Below are 22,978 nucleotides of genomic sequence, written 5' to 3'. Positions count from 1 at the left end.
GAAGGTGTCCCTGCCCATGGCAGGGGGTGGAACGAGGTGAGCTTTGAGGTGCCTTCCAAACCAAACCATCCTGTGATTCAGTGGTTCTGTTTATTCCCCTAATCCCTCAGCTCAATTGTATTTGGACCTTTACAATCTTTCATTTTCTTATGTGACAAAACATTCCCTGATTCTAGAAGGGTCCCTCTCACTCCTGTGAGGGGTAACGAGTGGAAAGGCCAAGGCACAGCGCACGTTTAGGAATCATTCATCCCAGAGCTGTTAATTCTTTATTAATTTGGCTGCATTAGATGCCCCCAGCCCATTTTACCCCAGCACAGAGCCCATGTCTGTGGAGCTGCAGAACAGGGGTCACAGGGCTGGAGGCCTTTTTTTGCCTCGCACAGCCTTGAGCAGCAGCACTGGGGAGTTTAAAGAGAGTGAGGGGAGGTACAGGAAAATAACCCAGAGTGTTTTTGCAGCTCAGCAGCGTGCAAAAAGGCTAATTGAGACAGTCAGGTTCTGGGGCACGAAATGCACATTTTTTTCTTGCTATATTGGGTTGCCCAGGTTTGTCAGCAGGACTGTAAAAACATACATTTGAATGCATCACGCATTTCTCAGCGATCGTTGATCTCTGTGTTGGTGGCTTTGGTTATTTCCAGGTTTTACTTCTGTTTCTTAACTTCTGTGTGCAAAGCTGTTGGTTTGTTCCTTTGAGGAGAGTGATGGTTTGCTGCTGGGTGGGGTGATGTGGGTGATCTCTGCTTCCTCTTCATGTGTTCCAGCCATTTCTGGGAGCAGATGTCCTTAATCATTAGAATCCTTCACTTGAAAAATAAGTCATGGAAGGATTCATGGCTGCATTTAATTAACTGCCAGGATCAGTCTGATAAGGAGCAGCACCTCAAAAATTCAGCTTTCAGTGAGAAACCTTCAGGCCTGCTCTCACCTTTGACCATTTGTAAGATAAAGAAGGAATTTCATAGTTTCTCAGAAGAGATGTGTAGGTCTGTACAGTCCCTGAGAAACAGCTGGCTCCTGATTGTCTTGTTTTTATTTGTATATTAAGGCAAACATTTCAGACACGTTGAACTTCCAGCTGACCAATTTCTCACAGTTCCAAACAAAAACAAAGTCAGAAGAAGATACTATTTCCTCATTCTGCAAACGTAAAAAAATACTCAATTCTGCAAATTTTGGCTCAATTCTGCCCAAGTTTAAAAACTGCAGGTTGAGAGATGGTTCCATATAAGACCTATTTTTGATTATTTGATGCTTGGAACCAGATCGCATTTGTACCTTGTAGTTCTGCTCTTCTATAAGTATTTTCAAAGTTCAGATTCAGCCTCAGCTCACAAAAATATATTTATTTCCCTGTGATGGAAAAAGACTGAGGGCCCATAACTCTCTTTGGTTAGTAAAATGTCCTATTTGAGTTGATTGTTTTACAGGGTGTTTCTTCGTGGTTAGGGAATGTTTTTATGAGCTTTGGTTTTGTCATAACAATATAGCAGATTTAGGGCATTAGGGAATAAGGTTTCCTGGTAGTCAAAGACCCTTTGATAATATCTGGGAACTTTAATGAATATTAGGACATACTAAAAATAAACCCACCTCTCTGCCTAGTGCAGTGTCTCATGTCATTGGTGTAGGGGTTTTATATCTAACCAGCTTATGGACATGAGAAAAACAAAGTATCAGTCAGCAGAACGAAGACAAAATAACCCAAAGATTTGAAAGCAGAAGATGCAACAGTCAGGAAACACATTTCTCAAGAGCTTCTTCACTCTGATCTGTCACACCTGGACTTCTTTACACTCCTGGATTCCCATTATAATTTCTGATGTGGGTGTTGAGTCTCTTCTTGTGGTCACAGCAAAACAAAGCAAAGCGAAATCAGACTGATTTTAGTTAAGAGAGAGAGAAGCAGAGGAATAATGGTAATTGTGGAAAAAAAGAAGACATTAGTACAGAAATGGCCTCATTTAGGAGAGGAAATGTGCAAGTTACCCTTTAGGTGCAGTGTTGCCTTTGAAGAAACTGGATGAACTCGGCATAAAACCTGTGACCCGTGATGTCAATAATGGTGTGTGAATGTTTATGGTGCCATTATTCTCAAAAGGGCAAACAAGGTTGTCCAAACACTACCTTCGGCTATTTAACCAAAATTTATCTCCTGAAAAATGTCTTTCATACAATCTCTGGGTTCCTTTCTTGTTTCCTTGTGATACTTGGGTGAGTTCTTTCCAGAGGACACACAGCAAGTGGTCAAGTTGCTCCTTTCTGCCAAGGGCAGAAACTTATGTCTAAAGAAATAACTCCATGTTGTTTTTGAATCATGCAGTTTTTCCATGAGTCTCTTTGCACCCAAAACACTTCCAAAAATAGGATAAGCAGTGAGTCCTGCAAATATTTCTCCCATCAGTTGTAATGTTTTCTTTATTTGAACAACTTCCACGGATAAAGGTTTGTCAGAAGGAACATGCACAGGTTGGGATATGATTTTTTCCAGGGGGAAATCATGCCTCTACTTTGAAGATGTCAACAAAACTAGGTGATCCAACTGGAAAAACTGGGATTTTTGAAAAAGAAGATAAATACCAACAGTCCTCTCATGGATTAATAACTGGAAAAAGGAGAAGAAAGCAGGAGGGAGCGTTCAGATTTTGTAACTGAGAGCAATAACCAGTGGAACCCCTTGCTGGAACCTCTGCTATTTAATGTATTCATACAGGGAAGAAAAACATATGCTTTTTATCAACTCAAATTATGGAATAGGAAGGTACAGAGACTGGAGGTGTTCCGTCCAAAAGAGTGGACAGATACAATCACAGACTCATGGAATCACACAGTGGTTTGGGTTGGAAGGGACATGAAGGCCCATCCCATCCCATCCCCTGCCATGGGCAGGGACACCTTCCACCAGCCCAGGTTGCTCCAAGCCCCGTCCAACCTGGCCTTGGACACTTCCAGGGATCCAGGGGCAGCCACAGCTTCTCTGGGCAACCTGTGCCAGGGCCTCCCCACCCTCACAGGGAGGAATTTCTTCCCAATATCCCACCTAAATCTACTCTCTTTGTGTTTGGAGCCATTCCCCCTTGTCCTGTCATTAGAACACTTTTGTAAATAGTCCTTCTTGATAAGATAATTATTAGTAATTATAAGAGTTATATCCACAGGCATCTATTGAAAAATCCTGGTCCTGGTGCAGCCCCCAGGGGAGGAAGTTCCTGGGCTGCACAGGGAAAGGAGCACCTTGCACACTTTCTGCCTCCTGCACTTTTCCCCTAAGTGGGCACAGCTGACGACAAGACACTGGGCAAGAAGGAAGGTGGGGAGTTACAGTGAGGGCAGCAGATCTTCAGAATAATGAACTCCATACCATTCATGATTTTTTTTGTCTATTGCTTCTTTTTGTGACTGATTTTTGTTTAAATTGAGGCAACTTTAGTTACGTCTATAATGTAACTGGTACTCCAGAGTATAATTTAATAAGATATTTGATCCTGTACTCATCTCCTTTAAAATGTCCTTGCATAAATAAGATCAGCCTTAGTGTATAGCTATGCTAATCTGTTAAAAAAATCACATGATTTTTCTTCTCAAGCACGTGGCAGCAAAGCTGGTAATACCATGTTTGAGTTTAAATAATGTAAGAACTGCCTTGGAACATCAGCTGCTGTGAGGTTACTTAACCTGACCTGGAAGCTCACAAGCTGGATATGAGGGATGTTCAGCTGCCCCTCTGGATTGCACCTATTCCAAGGGAATCCAAGTGATGTGTCACACAGAACAGCTCTGCCTGCGGGGAGGGGATCGAGGAGATGGAGCCAGGTCGTTCCTGGTGGTACCTGCTGGGGAGATGGTGGCTGTGAGTGAAACAAGGAGGTACAGAGCGGATCTGAAGAGGGGCTGTTCCTCCACAGGGACAGCCTGGCCGTGGCACAACCTGCCCAGGGAGGCTGTGTCACCTCTGTCCTTGGAGGTTTCCAAGTTCCCACTGGATCAAGCTGTGGGCGACTTGGACTGAGCTGGAGGTTGGGTGGGAACCTCCTGAAGTCCCTTCCAGCCAGTTCCCCTGTGATCCTATCGTTTTATGAGGCCAGACACTAGAGATATAATAGCAGGCAATTACAGACACTGACTTCTTCCATAATGTGAAGGTTTCCCCGACGTGCTGCACTTCAGGCTCTCAGAAGATATTTCAGGATGGCAGGATTGTGTCTGAAACCTGCTGTTATTTTAGCCCTTCGTGTTTGTTTCCATAATTTCCATGGGTGACTCGGCCACAACCCCAGACAACCACTCTGTGGGTGGAAGGAGGGGGAGAAAGAAGGGAAGGGATACCAAGGAATCAGACACCTGATTGAGAACTCCCTTCAGAAGTCCCTTTGAGTGCAAATTTTTCTCCTTCACAGTGGACAGTCCTCCGGAGTTATTAATTATTTTTTAAGTGGTAGGGGAAATGTTTGCATGTGGGTGTGGAGGAGGAAGGGCAGAGGCAAGCTGGCTTAGAGGAAATGTCACTTTTCTGTGACATATATGTCTGTTACATTGTCTTAGAGGAGCAAACTGGAAATTAGGGGTGCATTTATTCTGCCAGGTGTCAATGGCAGGAGGCAGCAGCCTGAAAATCCAGCTCCAGGCAGGGCCCCAGCTACACCATTTCAGGTGATTCAATGGGTAAGCAAATGGCCATTTTTCATTAGGAGAAATCTTAATAGCAAGACTGACAATTTCCTCTCCCCCTGTGGTGTTATAGGTAATGGACTGGATGATTTTCACCACAGAAAGAGAGATATTTTACCTTGACAAGAGCCAGTATCTGAGGAATGCCTTGGGAATGTGGAGCAGGAGGATGCCCTCCACGGAATACCTTGGGTTTGTAAGCCTGATCAAAGAGTGATCTTTTTCTGATACATCATGAAGTGTCTGGAAGAAAATAGTGGGTTTGTGTCAAGGATCTGACGAAACACCCCTTTTTGTTTACTTAGTTGCGTGTTTGTCCTGGTATTCCCACTCTCACTTTTCCATGGTTTGCCTAAAGTTGAGCCTGAGCTTTGATGCCCTCGAGGGCACATCAAAAGGGCCTCTGTAATTTGTCGTGGCTTCCCTTACAATTCTGCTTCAGAGGAGGCCTTTGTGTGCTTGCACAAGATAGTTGTTAGTGGGTCGAAATCGCCCGAAATTAGAAAAATAAACTTCACATAAAAGACAATGGAAAGGTTTCTTTACCCATTCCAAGATTAGTTGACGAGGACCCCACAAAACCTCCCACAGGCACAACGGGGTGAGTAAGGACTTGCAGTGTGTGGGGAAGAATGAGAAATGGGGGAAGATAGCTAATAAACTTCCTTTTTCACAGGAAAAAAAAAATAAATCATGAAACCCCACTGATAATTTTCAAGAATAAGTAGGATTAAGATAAAAAATAATTAAATGAAATAACAGGAACAGTCATAATGTAAAATTTCCTGAGTTGTTTCCTTGGACAGAGGGAAAAATTAGAGTTTTGCTTTTCAGAAGTAACTCTGGGAATTTTGATGGAAATACTGGAGTTCCCCTGTTTGCTGAGGGTTGTGTTTATTCCAGCATTTGCTATCTGTAAAACCACAAAAAAATACAACCCTGGGAATCGTGCTTTGGACAAATTTAAAATGCCAAGAGAGAGAGTTGGAGATAAACTCTCGGTTTGCAGATGACTCTCCCTTGGCAGAGTTCAGGGGCAGCTGATCAAGCCTGTGAGCAACATGTGGCTCCACAGAAGTTTGTGGCTGGAGCAGGACCGTGCCAGGGAGACAGTGGAGCAACAAGACCTCCAGGAATAGGGATCATACCTGCACTGGAGCTGTGGGTGCTTACAGTCACCCCTGAGACACAGGAAGCTCTGAAAATTGCCTCTCCAGTGCTCAGCAGTGTCTTGGACACTTAAAATTTTTATACTGGGGGGATTTAGAGCCCAGACAAGGTGGTCAGACCCTCAGCCTTGCCAATCAACCAGCAGTCAAAGGGGACAAGCAAACTAACTTGGTAAGAGCAATTTTATTCATATCTTTTGTCATTTTTACATGTCTCCAATAATGAGCTCTTCTGACACATTTTAGTGTCCTTTCCTACCCAAAGATGAGGTGATCTTCAGACAGCGGTCGATGTGGAAGACAAAAGGACCCAAATAACAGCACTGTCATGGGCTTGCTGCATTTTTCTGGTTACTGTTCCCTCAAATAGGCATGATGAGAATGTGGGTGTCCACATCAAACAAGTGCTTTCTGAGCTGGCAGTCCCTGGTTTTACTCTCTAAACATAAACTCGCCCTCCTTTGCGACAGCACTCAGAGCACGGCGCTTTCCTACCCTGCCTTTTTCCTTACGAGATGAGACAGACCACGAGGCCAAAAGTAATGGTCAGAGTGGCTCAGCTCCTGCATTGCAGCACAGCAGGGGAGCAGGAAGATGATGGAGAAAATGAGGTTTCTGGCTTGCTGTCCTCTAATTGTGGCTACCACTTTACCAGACATTAGGAATATGAGCAGTCCTTGTGTGCCCTTCACTTGTGGAAGAGACTCCTTTGGTATTCCACACTTTGAGGAGGTCCCAGTTGTGTCATCGAAGCCTTTTTCTCTCCCCCCCCTTCATCTTTGCTTTTTCATGACCACATTTTTCGAAGAAGTGAGCTCCAATTTAGGCACTAAGCCTGTACAAAGCCCCAGCAAATTCTTACATAGAAGTGGGTATTTCGAAAGAGCTTGGTGTCAACACTGAAGTGAAACTCATCTCATCTTCCGGTGTGTCCAGAGAAGAACTGGCTTCTTTGAGATCTGTTATGTTGAGAGTGTGAGCTGTGGGTGAGCAGCAGCCGAGATTTGAGCCTGTCAGGTTCTCCCACTGACTCACTGTGAACACTGCAACTCCAGGTGGGGAATACTTTTTTGGGTTTTAATCCAAGAATCGCAGAATCCCAGGATGGCTGGGGTTGGAAGCTCATCTCATCCCACCCCTGCCATGGGCAGGGACACCTCCCACCAGCCCAGGTTACTCCAAGCCCCGTCCAACCTGGCCTTGGACACTTCCAGGGATCCAGGGGCAGCCACAGCTTCTCTGGGCAACCTGTGCCAGGGCCTCCCCACCCTCCCAGGGAAGGTTTTCTTCCCAATATCCCATTTGACTCTGCCCTCCTTCAGTTTAGGGCCACTGCCCCTTGAGGAGCAAACAATGCAGCAGATAATATTTATAAATACTCTTCAGTATGTTTGTATACTTTTTAAATTTATAAATATTCTTATGCATATTTCAAAATACTCGAATGTTAATTCCTTTAAAGCAGAACAGAAAAGATGTGGAAGGGAATTTTAAGGTCATCTTAGAGCATCTCAACGGGCAAAAGCAATAGAATTAATAAAAATAACAGCGTTGCAATTAAAGCCAGTCCAGACCAGCCCTTAATTGCCCCTTCCCCTTCCTCTAGGAGAGACCAGCCAAAATGTGGTCAAGGCACTGTCCCTGCACTAACTTACTCTGGTAAGTTTTGTGGGTCCTTTTTAGAAATGTTAATGTGACCACACACCCCCCCAAAAATCTGACTTAAAAATTCACCTTTTAGATTAAAAAGGGACCAAAGGAAAACCAAAAGACCAAGCTGCACCTTGGTGGAGCTGGCGGAGCTTCATAGGCTGTTGCCTTCTACTGAAACAGCTACCACTGTTTTATCATTCCTCCTTTCACAACGAAGAGTTCGCAAGTGAAAGTGTTGTGCGTGATACACGCAGGTGTTGTTAATCAGGTGTTTATAGACCGTGCGTGTCACACCTGCTGAATCCAACACCTGGCGGCGGGCAAAGCCACACCCAGGATCCCCCGACAGGTGTGGATGTTTCAAACGGGAGTGATTTTAACGCAAACTCCATTTACTTTATTATCATTTCTGCCGCCCGCCCCTCACCTCACGGCCAAGCCCTTAAGGCCGCCCGCGCCCTCGGGGCTCCCTCCGCTGCCCTCGGCGCTGTCCCGGGAGGGACGCGGCCCCTCAGCCCCTCAGCCGCTGTGGCCCTTCAGCCCCTCAGCCCCCCGGCTGCAGGACGCGGGCCTTCAGCCCATCAGCCGCCATCGCCCCGCAGCTGCTCCCCCACGGCCGCTGTCCCCGGGCGGGCTCCTCGCTCCTCCTTAAGAGGCGGTGGCTGCGCGGCACCTCCCGCCCGGAGCGCGGAGCCGCCCGCGGCGGAGCGGGAGCGGGGCCGGAGCGGGACGTGCCCAGCGCGGAGCCCGGACCGAGCCCGCCGGACCCGGCAGCCGTAAGCGCGGGGCGGGAGCGGGGCCGGGGAGCGGCGGTCGGTCCGTTCCGCACAGCGGAGGGTTGGCGGGGTGCGGGCGGCACAGCGCTCGGGTGCCCGAGCGGGGTCCCGGCGCCCCGGTCCGTGCCCGGCCCCGCGGGCTCCCCCCACCCGGCGCTGGGGTGCGGGGACAGCGGGGGGAACGGGGCGAGGCAGGCAGAGTTTCGCAAAACGGCTCCGACGGCGGCTTTGCTTTGGGTCTGACGGCACAGAAGTGCCGGTAAGACTTGCTGGCGGTGCCTCCAGCAGGAGTCTGTAGTTACGGAGTCTGGAATCGCACGATGGTCTGGGTTGGGAGGGACCTTAAAGGTCCACCTCGTTCCACCCCGTGCCGTGGGCAGGGACACCTTCCACTAGCCCAGGCTGCCCCAAGGCCCGTCCAGCCTGGCCTTGGACACTGGTTTTCGTGGGGTTATCTGTGTCTGTTTGGCACCGAAGTGGCCATCACAGGTAGAGGTTAATTTGTTGTCCTGTCTGACCTCTCCCCAGCCCTGCTGTATCACCCGGAGAAGCTGCTGCCTCCGTGGTAGGACCAGTTCCTGTGCTGGTGCTCCCCCAGTAGCTCAGGGTTTGCACTAGTTCTGTTCCTTCCCTGGAGCTGACCCTGGGTTGCACTGGTGTGACCTGGAGCTGCTGACCCCTGTGGAGCTGTGCAGGGCTTGTCCGTAGGCACTTTGTGCCTTTCCTTTGGGGAAAATCCCTTGGGCCACCTGAAGTGTTGAGTGTGACCCTGCCCACGTGGAGGCTCCTTGCAGGCTCCTGTCTGCAATCCCAACCCCAAGGGAGGAGCAGTACTCTGGTACGACTTGTATCTGCAGTAGATGTTCCTGCAGAAAGATGTTCTTGTGCACCTCAGTACACGAAACCATTGATACATGGGATCAGCTTCTTTGTGGTTACCAAGGGCTGTTCAGCCTGCTAAGAATTCCAGAGAGATACAATGAACTTTAAGCTAATGTGTATATTTTATTTTCTTTCCGTTAACAAGAAAGTTTTTAATATATAGTGTAAAGTGCTCCTCTACCACTGTTGTCTCTCCAAATCTCCACGTTATCCCTGCCCACCTCTCTGCACTCTCTTGTTCCCTTATGGCAGGGATCCATAACACAAGAAAAATGCAAATAGTGATTTATGCTTGAATTTAATCTCCTCCTGCATGGCCAGTTCATCTGCACTGGAAAAACACCAGTTTGACTCTTGACACTGAGCACTGTTTATGACTTGTTTTTCTTAGAAGAATTAGACAAAAAGCCAAAAACAAAGGGGGAAAAAAGGGAAATTTGTTTAGTGCTGCTGCGTCACTAAGGTTTCATTTTAACTTGAGTGTTTCATTGAACGTAGTTATCAGAAGCATAATTTCCATGCCACTTTGAATAGGTTACTTTTATCAACTGGCCTGAACCAGCTAGAATGGGAAATATTTCAACCAACCTGTTTTTGCCTTAGCTTTTCCCTTCAGTTCATGAATTTTCATCATACAAAGGGGAAAAATAACAAGAATGGGGTTGAGCCCTGAGTATTTCCCTCAGAGGAGTTCCTGCAAAGCCATTGAGCAACCTCACTGATGTTTTGGATAAACTCTGCTCTCCCTTGCCAAGGGACTGAGTCCAGTGCCAGGTGCACATTGATTCAGGAATAATAGGAATGGCTCTGTTTGAGTGTTTTAATTGATGTGCAGTATTCAGGGATGTGGCAGCTTTGCTGAATTCCATGTGGGTTGGAAGGGGACAGCATTGGCAGTGGAACTGGAGCTGTAGAAGTTGGGAGGGGACAGCACTGGCAGTGGAACTGGAGCTCTTCTGGAGACTTGAGAACTGCGAATTCAAATGGAATTAAGTTGATTCAATGGCTTGGGCTGGAAAATACTGGGGACAAACTCATATAGCAGCCAGAGAAGGAGGGGTCTCCTGCTTGTACCTAGAGGTTCAAGTGTATGAAAAATTACTACAAAACATGAGCAAATACTTGGTTTTCCATGGAAACTTTCTGGCTCAAGAGATAAAAGCTCAGAGTATGGTATGGCCTATGGTTAACAGATGGAGTTGAGAGATGGGAAATGAAATTCAAATTTCAAACCCAAACATTTTATTCTTCACCTGATACAAGCTACTGCTGTGGATCAAAATCTCTGTATCCTTCAGGGCAGTATCCAAGGAAGGGGAGTGACCTTGATGGAGCAAAACTGAATTCTTGACTAATTGTTTGACATTAGTGGGCAAGTACATGCCAAAAATATTGGTACCTCACAGTCTGGGGAAGATTTAAGCAATAAAACCAAGTCCTTTCACTAAGGTAAAGCCAGTCATGACACACTTTTAAGTTGAGATTACAGCTGGTCTGTCATGTATCTCTTTCTAAACAGAAGCTCCACATAATTTGTGGAAGGATTTCTTTTTGATTTCATGGATGGGGGCAGCAGGATCTTGCTGTGAGGTGATGAACTCTCATGTCTGTGTTTGCTATGCCTCAGTGATATAACTGTCTTCCTCAGTAGTCTGAAAAACAAATCCCAGAACCTGCCTTGGTAATGGAAATTATCTCATCACTGCCCTAGGTTATAATAATGTGATGTAGTAACAGAATACTTTCAAAAGAATTCTTTCTTTAAAAAAAAAAAAAAAAAGGCAGCCCCTCACCAGCTTGGTATTCAGACTTCCTGAGGGTTTTCATTTACTGTTTACCTCAGATGATCCAAGTTTCCTGACTGTACCAATTTCCAGTAGCCTGTGTGTCAACGTCTGGAGCAGAGTTACTCAGGCCCTGGGCAGGGACAGGAGGTGATCTCTAGGACAGGGGAAAGTGGTCCCCCAAAAAGGAGCAAACAAAGCACCAAGAAGCCCCCAGTATTCTTTTTATTTTATTTTTTAAACAGATTGTGGGGAAGGAACTAGTGAACACTATGACTTTAGCCTAATTTTTAAAAATGGAAAACACTGTGGCAATACTGCAAGTGAGATTTTATGGACTTAAAAATATCAGTTGGTTCTCCAGTGTGAACATATTGTGGAAGTGTCCAAGGCCAGGTTGGACGGGGCTTGGAGCAACCTGGGCTAGTGGAAGGTGTCCCTGCCCATGGCAGGGGGTGGAGATGGGCTTTGAGGTCCCTTCCAACCCCAACCAGTCTGGAATTCTGTGATACTGTATAGAATGACACAGTGTCTGTAAAAAATAAGACCTCAGTGTTGGCAAGGAGACATATCAGACATATATTGATGTACAGATCTTATTCACTTTCTCTAATGCCCATAATAATCTGTGTTCACCTTAAAACTGTGCTGGTCCTGTCTCAGCTGGCAGGTGTGCCAGGGAACACAGACACTGCACTTTTACTCCCAGGGTGTTTTCCTTTCCCAGAAAGCAGGTTGCTGACGTGACACTTTCCATCTCAGCTCATGCTGCGTGCTGGGAATGCCGTGTAGTGATGGATGATTTTGGGATCTGGGCTGACAACACGCCCAGAGTAGGAGTCAGTGTGTGAGTGTTCCTGACTCTTCAAGTAATCCCTGGAGGGAAAACAGGTGCTTCCATGATAAAATCAATGTGATTTTACACAGATAACCCACCAGGCCCCAGAAAGGATGTGCTGGGAGTGCCCCTTGCTGTCTGCAAGGTGCAGACCCTTGTGAGGTTGGTGTCAGAGTTAAGTGAGGTGGATCCTACCTGTGGTGTGTCTCTGAGCACACTGAGCTGCTGGCCAGGCTGCACAGCTCTCTTTGCACTTAATTTAAATTTGTAAATTGTGATGTTTAATCTTCTTCCAGATGAGTGGTAGCTCTGATAACGGTGCATCCTAGAGCCTGGAGAGAAGGATCCAGTGCTGCTTGTGTCTGCTGAGAACAAAGTTATTTTTCAGGCATATTTTTCAGAATATAAAGTAGCCTGCAAACAAAAATCCTTGTCTTCCCATCTTTCCAGCTTCCTTAAATATGGATATTTAGGGAGGAGACAGAAAGTGCAGGGTCAAGAGCTTCCATGTACGCAAGTTCAGAACTATAATTGATTTGTCTCACTCACATCTGTGGGGGTTTTTTGTGGTTACCTGATAGTAAAACCATTGAACTGACTCATCTTTGATATTTATCTGATGTTTTCCTTAGAATGATCTCAACATAAATCAGTAAAACTTCTCATACTGTTATTATCAGTGCTTATATCCTTAGCTAAGATCTGTAGGAATGTGCACTTTCATAATGAATTATCCTTTTACATTTACCAAGATTAGAAGGTTGTATGTTTATTTGTGCACACACAGAGATCATACTTTAAGGTCTGTAGAAGTGTGTATTTCTTGTGATAACTGGATAGTCCCAGCCCCTGAGGAACTGCATTTTATAAAACATGCACGATGGACAAGACTGACAGGTAGAATGTTGTGGTAGATGGAGATGTGGAATAATAATTGGATGCACATGTACAGGCTGTCTCATCCTGTCTGGTCCATGGCATTGGCCAGACTACTAAACTACAAGGCCAGGTGTTTCTATTAAACTGTGGAATTATTTTTTGATTTGTTTCCACCCCCCTCCCTTTTGTCTCAAGGGTAGAGATTATAAATAGGGTTTAACTCCTAGAACTGCATTTCTCGTGCATTTAACTTGCTGCATTGTCAAATGGATGCTAAAAATAAATGCCCCCAAGTAGAGATTTCATTCTGGCCCATCCCAAAACCTGTTCATGTCAGCAGGAAAACAAACAGGACCTGTGGATAATTGTACTGAACATGGAGCAGCTCTGGCTGTGGCCTGGACCATCACTTTGCATGTTCCCTCCCAAAAACTGGACCTTTGGACTCCACATGCAAAACTGGAGCTCCATGCAAAATCAGCAGCTGCTGCCTGACCCTGTAGGAAAAACATGAAACCACATTTTGGGGAGAAGGTGGTTGTAGCCCTGGGGGATGTAACTAATTAGAAACTTTCTGCTTGTTCCTCTTGTCTTCTGCCTTTTAGAAATAGACTATAGTGGAGGTTTGTAAAAGAAAATGCACTCTTCAGGCATTCTTCTGTTCTTTAATTTCATAAATATGGATGTGTGCTTAAATAAACATCTGCAGTAATGGTCATCTCTTGACCTAGGCATTTTTGGTAAAATACAAACCTAACTGTTCTTATAGTGCTGTTGTTTGAATCCAAGGAGGATAGGTGATGAGTTCCTAACCACAGCACCCCTTCAGATAAAGACAGGACTCTGCTAAGTTTTCACAACCCTTGTGTTTTTGGATTGTTATCTTACAAAGAAAAAGTAGTTTTTCCAAGTAACCAACTGTGAATCAAAGGCAGTGCCAGGGAAAAACCTGGAGGCAGATGAGAACGGTAGCTGGTACAACATCTAAGAGGAGGATGCTCGGAAGCAAATCCTGGCTTTTCTTACATCCAGTGTATTTTTATGGGTTGTGTTCAGTGATGATACTCAGACTCACTCCTTTTCCCAGGCAATGTAAGGTTCCTGTAGGGAGCTGGTGTGAAGCCTGTGCTGGCAGTTACTAATGGCAAAATCTGCCAACATCTGACATTTTCCTGGCGTTTTCCACTGGGAATAGCACATGTCCACACAGACTTTACTGGTAAGTAAGTGATTATATTCAGTGAGGACATACTTCCAAGTGTTATTTTGCTTTTTATCCTTCAATTCCTTTTTTCCAAGACTCCCAAATTTATTAATCCAATGAGCTCTTCAACTCCACTTTGGCCTAGTGAATGTAGGTTAAATTTTTATAAGGGTGTTTTTGATATAGAGAGAATTAGATGGGATATTAGGAAGGAATTGTTCCCTGTGAGGGTGGGGAGGCCCTGGCACAGGTTGCCCAGAGAAGCTGTGGCTGCCCCTGGATCCCTGGAAGTGTCCAAGGCCAGGTTGGACGGGGCTTGGAGCACCCTGGGCTGGTGGAAGGTGTCCCTGCCCATGGCAGGGGGTGGGATGAGATGAGCTTTAAGGTCCCTTCCAACCCAAACCATTCTGGGATTTTATGATATGAAATGACTTCTTTCTGGGCATTAAGTTAAATCCGAATCAAAATCACCATCTGAAATGAATGGTGTGAGCAAGTGTAAGTTATTCCTTCCTAGCTGAGAGGGCCTCTACTGATCACTGAGTGGTTGTTTTGATTTAGTTTCACCTTTGTTAAAACCAGTGTAATTCTTGTATGACAACTCTGTGCTTTGCTAAATTGACATTTGTTGTTAAAAAGTGCTTGAACACCTCCACTGTGTAATCTGTGCCCTGTAATGTGTCAAGTCATTTCCCTTTCACCACAGAGCTGGCACATCAGCGGGTGTCTTAATATGCTGAGCGAGACTTTGAGTTGACAGGAGAGACAGTAAACCCTTGGTGTCTTAAGAAATAGTTGAATTAGAAAAACTTCCCAAACTTAGATAATTTTGTAAGAGTTCACAGTTACAGTGGTCATAGCTCACCTAAGTTTTCTCAACCAATCTTCATGGAAGTCCCCCTTATGTCTCTTATTTTGCAAAGCTCTTATGTAAATTTGGAGTTTCTTCATGACTTTGATTGCTGTCCTTTTACTTCTGAGGTCATCTTTTGTAGCTCCTTAATGACTGAGGTTGTATGACATTCCTGAAGGTTTGGGTACCCAGAAGCTACTGCTTTTTTGTTAGTTCTGTGGGTTGGGTTTGCTTTGTGTAACCATGGATGTAATTAATATCTTGGAACTGGTAGTATCAGATTGCAGTAAAGAGAAAATTATTTTTTTCTTTTGATAAAAGGGAAAATTTTCCAATAATTGTATGAAAATGTTATTGTCAGTTTTAACCTGTCACCAGAACCTCAGTTGGGAATGTTGTGAATGGGTTCATAGCAGCTTAGGTCCTTCCCCTCCTCCTCTCAGGGCTTGGCTGGGTTGGTTACAGTAGCACTTAAGGTAGTTGTTTAAAAACGAAGTGTGACCCAATTCAAAGCTTGCTTCCCAAATCGGCAGAGCTGATCAGCAGAGCTGGTGCCACAGCTCAGAGTTACTGTTACTCTGATCTCAGCTGAAGTGCTGGAATGGAAAAGTCAAGCCCCAGTGTCGCAGTCCGAAATGGGGAGGGGAATGGGACCGCGACATAACACGGATCCCGGACACAAAGGTGGGGTGCAGGTAGAATGTTTAATCCAGCGCGCACGCGGGGTTTTTATCCAGAGGGAAAGGGCCAGAACATAGGGTGGAGCAGGAGACAGACAGGCAGGGGGACAAACCAGGATTGGGCCGTGGGAAAAAGGGAGGAAAGGGCAAATGGGGGCTGTCTCCTGCTGCAGCTTCTCCAGCCAATCGGCAGAGAACACAGAGGAGCGGGGAGGTGAGCAAGCCTGGGCATGGCTGGAAGATACAAATTCGGGGGAAACACACAATGTGTAAAGTCCATTCAACCGCTGTACATATTTTTCCATTTCCGGAATTGTTCCCATTCCGATTCCTGGTCCTCGACATCTCGCCCTCTGTTGTTTGAATGAGGCACGGCTAAAAAGATATTTTTTGTGATGGTTTTCCTGCAGCATGCTGTGACACAAGAAATAGTTAGTAACAAAACAAACAGAGAAAGCAAAATTTCAAAACAAGTGGACAGCTGCATTTGCTGAGTGACTCCCCCCCTAAAATTGTTTCCAGCCTGAGATGCCACTGCTCCATGGTGTCTAAAAGCTTAGTGATAGTGGTCTTCTGTGGACTACGCGATCCTGGAAAGTAAGCAGAACATGTTAGAAGGGAGAATTTAGGATTGGGATCACATGATAAGGGAACTGCAGGGATTGCTGTGGTTTCTTGGCACTTGCTGAAGGGATGGGCTACGCAGGATGGAACGCAGTTGAGGGAGTGCTGCGTTGTTTCTTGACAGCTCACAGGTGCACTGTTTAAGATCTGGCATTGAATTAAAAGTCACTTTTCTTCTTAAGTCTGGTGACCTTTTCGGGGGTAGCAGTTGTCCATAAATGTTAGTAAGAGAGCGGCAATCTTTAGTCCAGTGTCTGCCCTTTCCACATCGTTTGCACGGCGTCTTGGGAAGCTCAGTCTTTGTAGTTAATCGTGCGCAGTTCTTTTTAATATGTCCTGTCTCCCCACAGTGAAAACAGGTTTGTGGTCCAGCTAAAGCTTCAGCTATTAGTCTTGCTTTATGAGAATTAGACCCCACATTCTTACAGGCCTCTATCATCTCCAGGAGTGTAGGATCCTTTAGCATTTTTAAGGCTTGTTGGCAATCTTCGTTAGCCTTTTCAATCACAAGTTTATTAAACAGAATGTCTTGGCTTTCCTTTTGCTGGACTTGCCGTGCTATAGCTTCTTTTAGCCGGGTTATAAAGTCCACAAAAGGTTCTGTTGAGCCCTGATGAATTAGGGTGAAGGAGGGTGTTTGGACATATGCATCAGCAACCTTTTTAAAGGCCTCCATTGCCAGATCTTTTGTAATATCTAAGTATTTTAAATCCACAAGAGCCTGGTCTTGTCGGCTGGCATAGTTACCTTCTCCATACAGCATATCAATAGCATTGCTTACAGGAATACCATGCCTCTCCATTTTCTCATTAACATATTTAACTATAAGGCGTTTCCATTCTGCTTCAAAAACGGATGCCTGCACGGTGGATAGCAGTCCATTAATTACCGCTTTGATATCATATGGTATTAACCGGCAGGCGAGAAAAAATGATTCAAAAAGTCCAACAGTATAAGGTGACCCCAAACCGTACTCTACAATTGCTTTTTTGATGTCTTTTAACATAGGATAAGACACTGGACGCCACTCAGGAGCTCGACCTTCCTCTAAATATATTGGAAAGGCTTTTAAAAACTCGGCATCATTAGCCTGTGCGGCTTCTGTCCGGAAAGCTTTCCAAATATCGTTGCATGGAAGAGAGTTATTTGTCATCTTGCAACTACCGGGAGCCTCGGTAACAGAGGCTTCATGGGCGCGGTTATCTTCCCCGGTGTTATCGTCGAAAGAGGCCCTGGCCCTGCTCCTTAGTTTACGTCTACCCCGGGAGGGTGATGACGTGGGGGTAGAGGCGGCGCTGGAGGGAGAGGGCGTTCTGGTGGGAGGGTCTGTGGTCGTGCCGGGGGCGTAGGGGGGCAGACGCGAAGGCGGGCTGGGGGGCGGTGCCGGCCGAGCTTCCCCGGGCGGGCTGGGGGGCGGTGCCGGCGGGAGACGCGCGAAATCTTTGCACGCCGTTTCTCCACGCTGCGCGCGCTCCCTGCTCTCCTGGGTTTCAACCACGAGGCTGCTCAGCTCGCCTACGCCATGATGTCGGTATTCTGTGCTTTGTTTCACCCTCCCGCCGTCCGCGCTCTCCCCCGCCCCCCCGCCGCTCCGGGACCTTCGGGGCTTGTCCATTTTTTGGGGTGGGGGCTTGGATTTTTGTTCAGATTCTTGGAGATTTTCATTGGGACTGGTTATTTGATGTTGTAGCACCATCAAAATCAATCTCCAAGCAATTAACGCTTCAGTAGCCTCTCTGTCTCCCCTCTCTTTCGCTCTCCAGATATTGTATCCAATTTTCTCCCAGTCTTTCAGGGACATGCTGTCGGAGACTGCTTCCCCTCTGTTTTCAAGCCATTTAGCAAGAGATTTTGAGGATTTTTTGTCTAAAGGGTGTCCATTTTCCAAAATAAAGTCTTTAAGCTTGCGGTACACGAATTTTTGAGAGGTAGATAGCGAGAGGCCCATTGCGAAATTATTTTGTGAGGGTGGGAGATGGGATTAGAGGTTTTTCCCGGAGCTCACCTTTCTCGGTGCGGCGGCTATCCTGCCGTAATCTGGGGTTCTACCGGGAAGGACCAGCGAGACGAAAACGCTTCTCTCAGCGCTGTCTGAGCCCTTTGTGGCGTGGGAGAGGTTTTCTTAAGGTAAATACCTTTTCTGCCCGACGGTGGACGCCATCTGTCGCAGTCCGAAATGGGGAGGGGAATGGGACCGCGACATAACACGGATCCCGGACACAAAGGTGGGGTGCAGGTAGAATGTTTAATCCAGCGCGCACGCGGGGTTTTTATCCAGAGGGAAAGGGCCAGAACATAGGGTGGAGCAGGAGACAGACAGGCAGGGGGACAAACCAGGATTGGGCCGTGGGAAAAAGGGAGGAAAGGGCAAATGGGGGCTGTCTCCTGCTGCAGCTTCTCCAGCCAATCGGCAGAGAACACAGAGGAGCGGGGAGGTGAGCAAGCCTGGGCATGGCTGGAAGATACAAATTCGGGGGAAACACACAATGTGTAAAGTCCATTCAACCGCTGTACATATTTTTCCATTTCCGGAATTGTTCCCATTCCGATTCCTGGTCCTCGACACCCCAGGAAAAGAGCAGGAGCAGGAACTTCTTGGCTGGGCAGGGATGGCAGAGCTGCAGAGAAGTTGTGAGAGCCGTGGCACTGAAAGAGGAAGCTCAGGAAGGGACAGTGGTGTGCCCCTCCCTCGGGTTGTCTCTGAGCAGCAAGGCACTGGGCTGTTTGCCCCTCCAGCTGGGGGAGGCCAGCAAAGCCTCACTGACTTTGTACAGAAAATCAAAACCCCTGAGTAAATGCTTTGCCAACTTAAGCTTGGCTTCAAACGCAAGCTGGTAACCCAGGAGCTTCTTCCTCCTGAAAGGTTGTGGCTGCTCCATCCCTGAAAATGTCCAAGGCAAGGTTGGACAGGGCTTGGAGCAACCTGCTCTAGTGAAAGGTGTCCCTGCCCATGGCAGGGAGTGGAACTGGTATTAAGGTCCTTTCCAACCCAAACCAGTCTGGGATGCTTTGTAAGACCTCAGATCCCGGGATGAACGTCTCCTTGGCCAAGGGAGACTGTGTGGGGCCAGGTGGGCTTTGCTCCAGGCTGTCTGGCTTTGCCTGGGGCTTAGATACAGGACAAAAGACCACTGGCATGGATGTACTTTGTGCTACAAAGGTGTCCAACCACAGACTTCCCAAGGAAATGCGTTGGGCAGTTGATTTATTAAATCAGTTGATTATAAAGTTATTTGTACTTGCAAAATCTTTCATAGTGTTTGTCACTTAATCTCTCCCCTCAAAAATATGTCTCAGGCATGTCTGTATTTGCCTTTGTCTGTGTCCTTGTGTGTAAAACATATATTTATGTTACTTAGACTCCAGCTTGGCAAGAGCCATAAAATATTTCCATATAAATTTTACTCGCAGCGTTCAAAGAGACTGAAAAATGTCAGCGCCAGAAGTTTGCTCATGACTGCTTTTACTCGAAAGTCCCCACTAATTTCCTTGAGTCACAGCTTTGTGTTATGATCATGGAGACCAAAGGAAGTGCTGCCCAGTTGTCCCTTCACTGCAGACGGTGAGCAGGGCTCGTATGTCGAGCGAGGACGTGAAAGTTGTAATGTTGAGTCACGTTGTGCAGACACGACGAGAGGGAGATGATGAAACACCGCGTGTGTGCAGCCCTTCCTCCAGCCCTGATGTGACAGCTGAAGGGGCAGGAAATCCTGAGAAATATGAGACTAATCGAAAAATAATCAAAAAGATATTTAACAGAAATATTTGCCTCACTTTCAGCTAAATTTCGTTGTGGACGTGCCTTACCTGACTAGAAGCTAGCTGTTAATTTTAGCAGCTCTTTGTGTTTTTAGCTATTTTGGTGGTTGGTTTTTGTGTGAAACCACTGCATAACTGTAATGCAGAAGGACTGTCACCTGCTGTTGAAGCCTGAACGCGTCAGGCAGCTTTGCATGCATGTTTCTTCCCCCCAAAAATATAAATACACAGAATCACAGAATATTCTGAGTTGGAAGGGACCCGCAAGGATCACTGAGTCCAACTCTTACGTGAATGGTCCATGTGGGGATCAAACCCACAACCTTGGTGCTATAATGCTCAAATAAAAGCTTATTCTAATATTTTCCCTGAAGTGTCTCCTTTAAACCCATTCCTATTTTACTGCAGGGAAGCAGAAGAAGGAATGAAGGTGTGGAAAAGTTAAAGATATGTAAGAACTGAACTCTCATGATTGTAATAAAATCTTTAAAAGGCGTTGGCCCAGAAATATTTAGTAGTTGGCTGAGCTCCTTGCTGCAATTAAGGCCAAGTGAGGGAGACTTCTGGAGGCTCAATCTAGTGCTCTAGAACATTCAGCAACAGTTCTTTCCACAGCACCAAGGAGGCTTTTTGAGGGGGATTCCTGAGGTTTTGGCAGGCAGCAGTTCCTGACCAGCACCCCCCAGAGTGGAAAGTTTTACCAAAGATCCAGGTAAAAATTTAAAGCAAGGGGAGGTTTTTTCCTTCCCTTCACCTGTGTTTTAAAGGAATATATTCAACAAACAACTCTGTGCAGTCAGGTGTTGCAGTAGAGATGTGTATCATTTAATTTTAGAAGTTATTGCATAAGTGTTTGCATTCTTGGCAACACTTTGGAAGCTGCCACTGGTTGGGAGTTTTTCCATTTTGGAGAGCCTGGGGCACCCAGGATCTTGAAGGGTGAGCTTTTGTTCTCTGCTGCCTTAAGTTGGGCTTCCAAAAGTAAGGCTACCCTTAAATAACTGTCAGACAGCCCTGGAAGTGTCCAAGGCCAGGTTGGACGGGGCTTGGAGCAACCTGGGCTAGTGGAAGGTGTCCCTGCCCATGGCAGGGGGTGGAACTGGATGAGCTTTAAGGTCCCTTCCAACACAAATCATTCTGAGATTCTCTGATTAAAGGTTTATTTGTGGCATAAGTAAATTCCAAAATCCTAATGTACAGAAATAGGGGGCTTTTTTCTATCTGCTTTCCCCAGTGGCACTGTGCCATATAACAAATCACCTGCAGAGGTGATCTTGAAATGACATAAATAATATGTGGACTTCAGTAGTATGCTGTAATTGTTTTTACAGGATCTATAATCCAATAATTCTTCTTTTTTGTGGAACTTTCATCTGATTTTTCATGTTCTTCTTTGTTTTTTGGTCTTCTTGCTGGAAAAACCAGCTGGCTGATTCCCACATTAGCTATGGAGAGCCTGACCCACTCATCAACTGCTTGAGGTTTTTTGACCAATTTTGAGACTTTGTCATCTGAACTCTGCCTTGTGCTCTTCAATTTCCAGAGAAAAAGATAGTGATCATTGGCAATTTTCAAGAATATTCTTGGCATCTCTCAGCTGAATTTTTTTTTTCCCATTCAAGACTGGTTTTTATTTCTAAAGCAATGTCAGTTGAAGTAATACGTGATGTTGGAGAACAGTTATGTAGACATATTAAGTCAAGGAACTCTTTAATAAATTCTTGGAATAAATGAACTCCTTCCTTTGAATTTACTCAGTTCCACTGTGCAATACCTATGTGAGTTTGCCATAGGGTGAATTCACATATGGTGACAGATTTTTCCTTGTAATCTCTTGTAGGCTGTTGCAGTGAGTGTTTCTTGTGAACTGTCCTTTACGTAAGCAGGATTAGTGTGACATAAACCATTGTGCCCAGAATCAGTTGCCTCTTCCTCAGACCCGTGGTTGGTGATCCTGGGGAAACTACAGCACTTGGCTGGATAGGAAATGGGAACTTCCATGGCCAATGTGACACAGGTGTGGGTATTCAGGCAGAAATGCTTCCAGCCTCTTGAATATCCCTGTTGGTGAGGCCATTCCTTGCAGAGAGGAAGATAAGGTTGGTTTTGGTTTTTTTTTTTCTGCTTGGACTAAATCCAGCCTAACCAAGTTTATTGTGGGAGTGATGCCCCTGGCTCACCAAGCCTTGCCTCTTATTCCAGGAGGTTTCTGTAACATGGACTGCAACAGAGAACTGGCCTGATTACTTTGCCACTTCTGTCTTCCTCACTTTTGGCATGTAAAGTTGCCTGAAGCACTAGATAGGATTTCAGTGCACCTTGGTAGTGATTGTTGCAAATTTTCCAGAGTTTCAGCTGGGTTATTTATGGGGCTCTCCTTCCGTTGGTGCTGGGTCACCTATACTTTCAGTAATTGCTTAGAGGGTGACAGGTCATCTTTAAAAAAAGGTTGACTCTCTTTTCATGTATTACATCTATTACATCCTCTATAGCAGGAAGTCAAATGTGGTTTCCCAATCTTAAAATCTCCTGTCTGGCTGTTTATGCTGATTTCAATTTCCTTGCTGAGCTTCACCCCACAGTGTCCTTCAAAAATGTGGCACAAAGGTTGAGCTTTTTTGTTCTTCTGCTCAGAATCCGTCCTTCCACCCATAGAATCATTGAGGTTGGAAAAGACCTCTGAGATCGAGTCTCCCCTGTGCCCGATGCCCACCTTGTCCCCAGCCCAGAGCACTGAGTGCCACGGCCAGGCCTTCCTGGGACACCTCCAGGGCTGGGCACTCCAAACCTCCCTGGGCAGCCCCTGCCAAGGCCTCACCACCCTTTCCAGCAGGAAATTCCTCCTCCTGTCCCACCTGAGCCTCCCCTGGCACAGCTGGAGCCGTTCCCTCTCCTCCTGTCCCTTGTTCCCTGGGAGCAGAGCCCGACCCCCCCCGGCTCCCCCCTCCTGTCAGGGGGTTGCAGAGCCAGAAGGTCCCCCCTGAGCCTCCTTTGCTCCAGGCTGAGCCCCCCCAGCTCCCTCGGCCTCTCCTGCTGCTCCAGCCCCTTCCCAGCTCCCTTCCCTTCCCTGCCCACGCTCCAGCCCCTCCGTGTGTCCCTTGTTGAGGGCCCAGCCCTGGACACGGCCCTGGAGGTCCCTCAGCCGTGCCCGGCACAGGGACGGGCACTGCCCTGGGGCTGGGACACCCCATGGCTGGCACAGCCCA

General features: G+C 46.4%; 1 protein-coding gene across 3 annotated transcripts in view; it reads left to right on the top strand.

Annotated features, from left to right (window-relative positions):
- The first annotated feature begins 8,162 nt into the window (after nucleotides 1–8,162).
- The window catches only part of PLA2G4A (phospholipase A2 group IVA), an 81,936-nt gene continuing 67,120 nt past the window's right edge, over nucleotides 8,163–22,978 (top strand). For all 3 annotated transcript variants that reach the window (XM_064664034.1, XM_064664035.1, XM_064664032.1), the window contains exon 1: nucleotides 8,163–8,269. The gene's annotated coding sequence lies outside the window, so the exon portion shown is untranslated. The remainder of the gene's footprint in view (nucleotides 8,270–22,978) is intronic.

This window comes from Pseudopipra pipra, chromosome 9 (assembly GCF_036250125.1).
Source record: "Pseudopipra pipra isolate bDixPip1 chromosome 9, bDixPip1.hap1, whole genome shotgun sequence".
Classification (NCBI taxonomy): domain Eukaryota; kingdom Metazoa; phylum Chordata; class Aves; order Passeriformes; family Pipridae; genus Pseudopipra; species Pseudopipra pipra.
The sequence above is the reverse complement of the archived record's forward strand: the minus strand, read 5'-3'. Positions and strand labels throughout refer to the sequence as shown.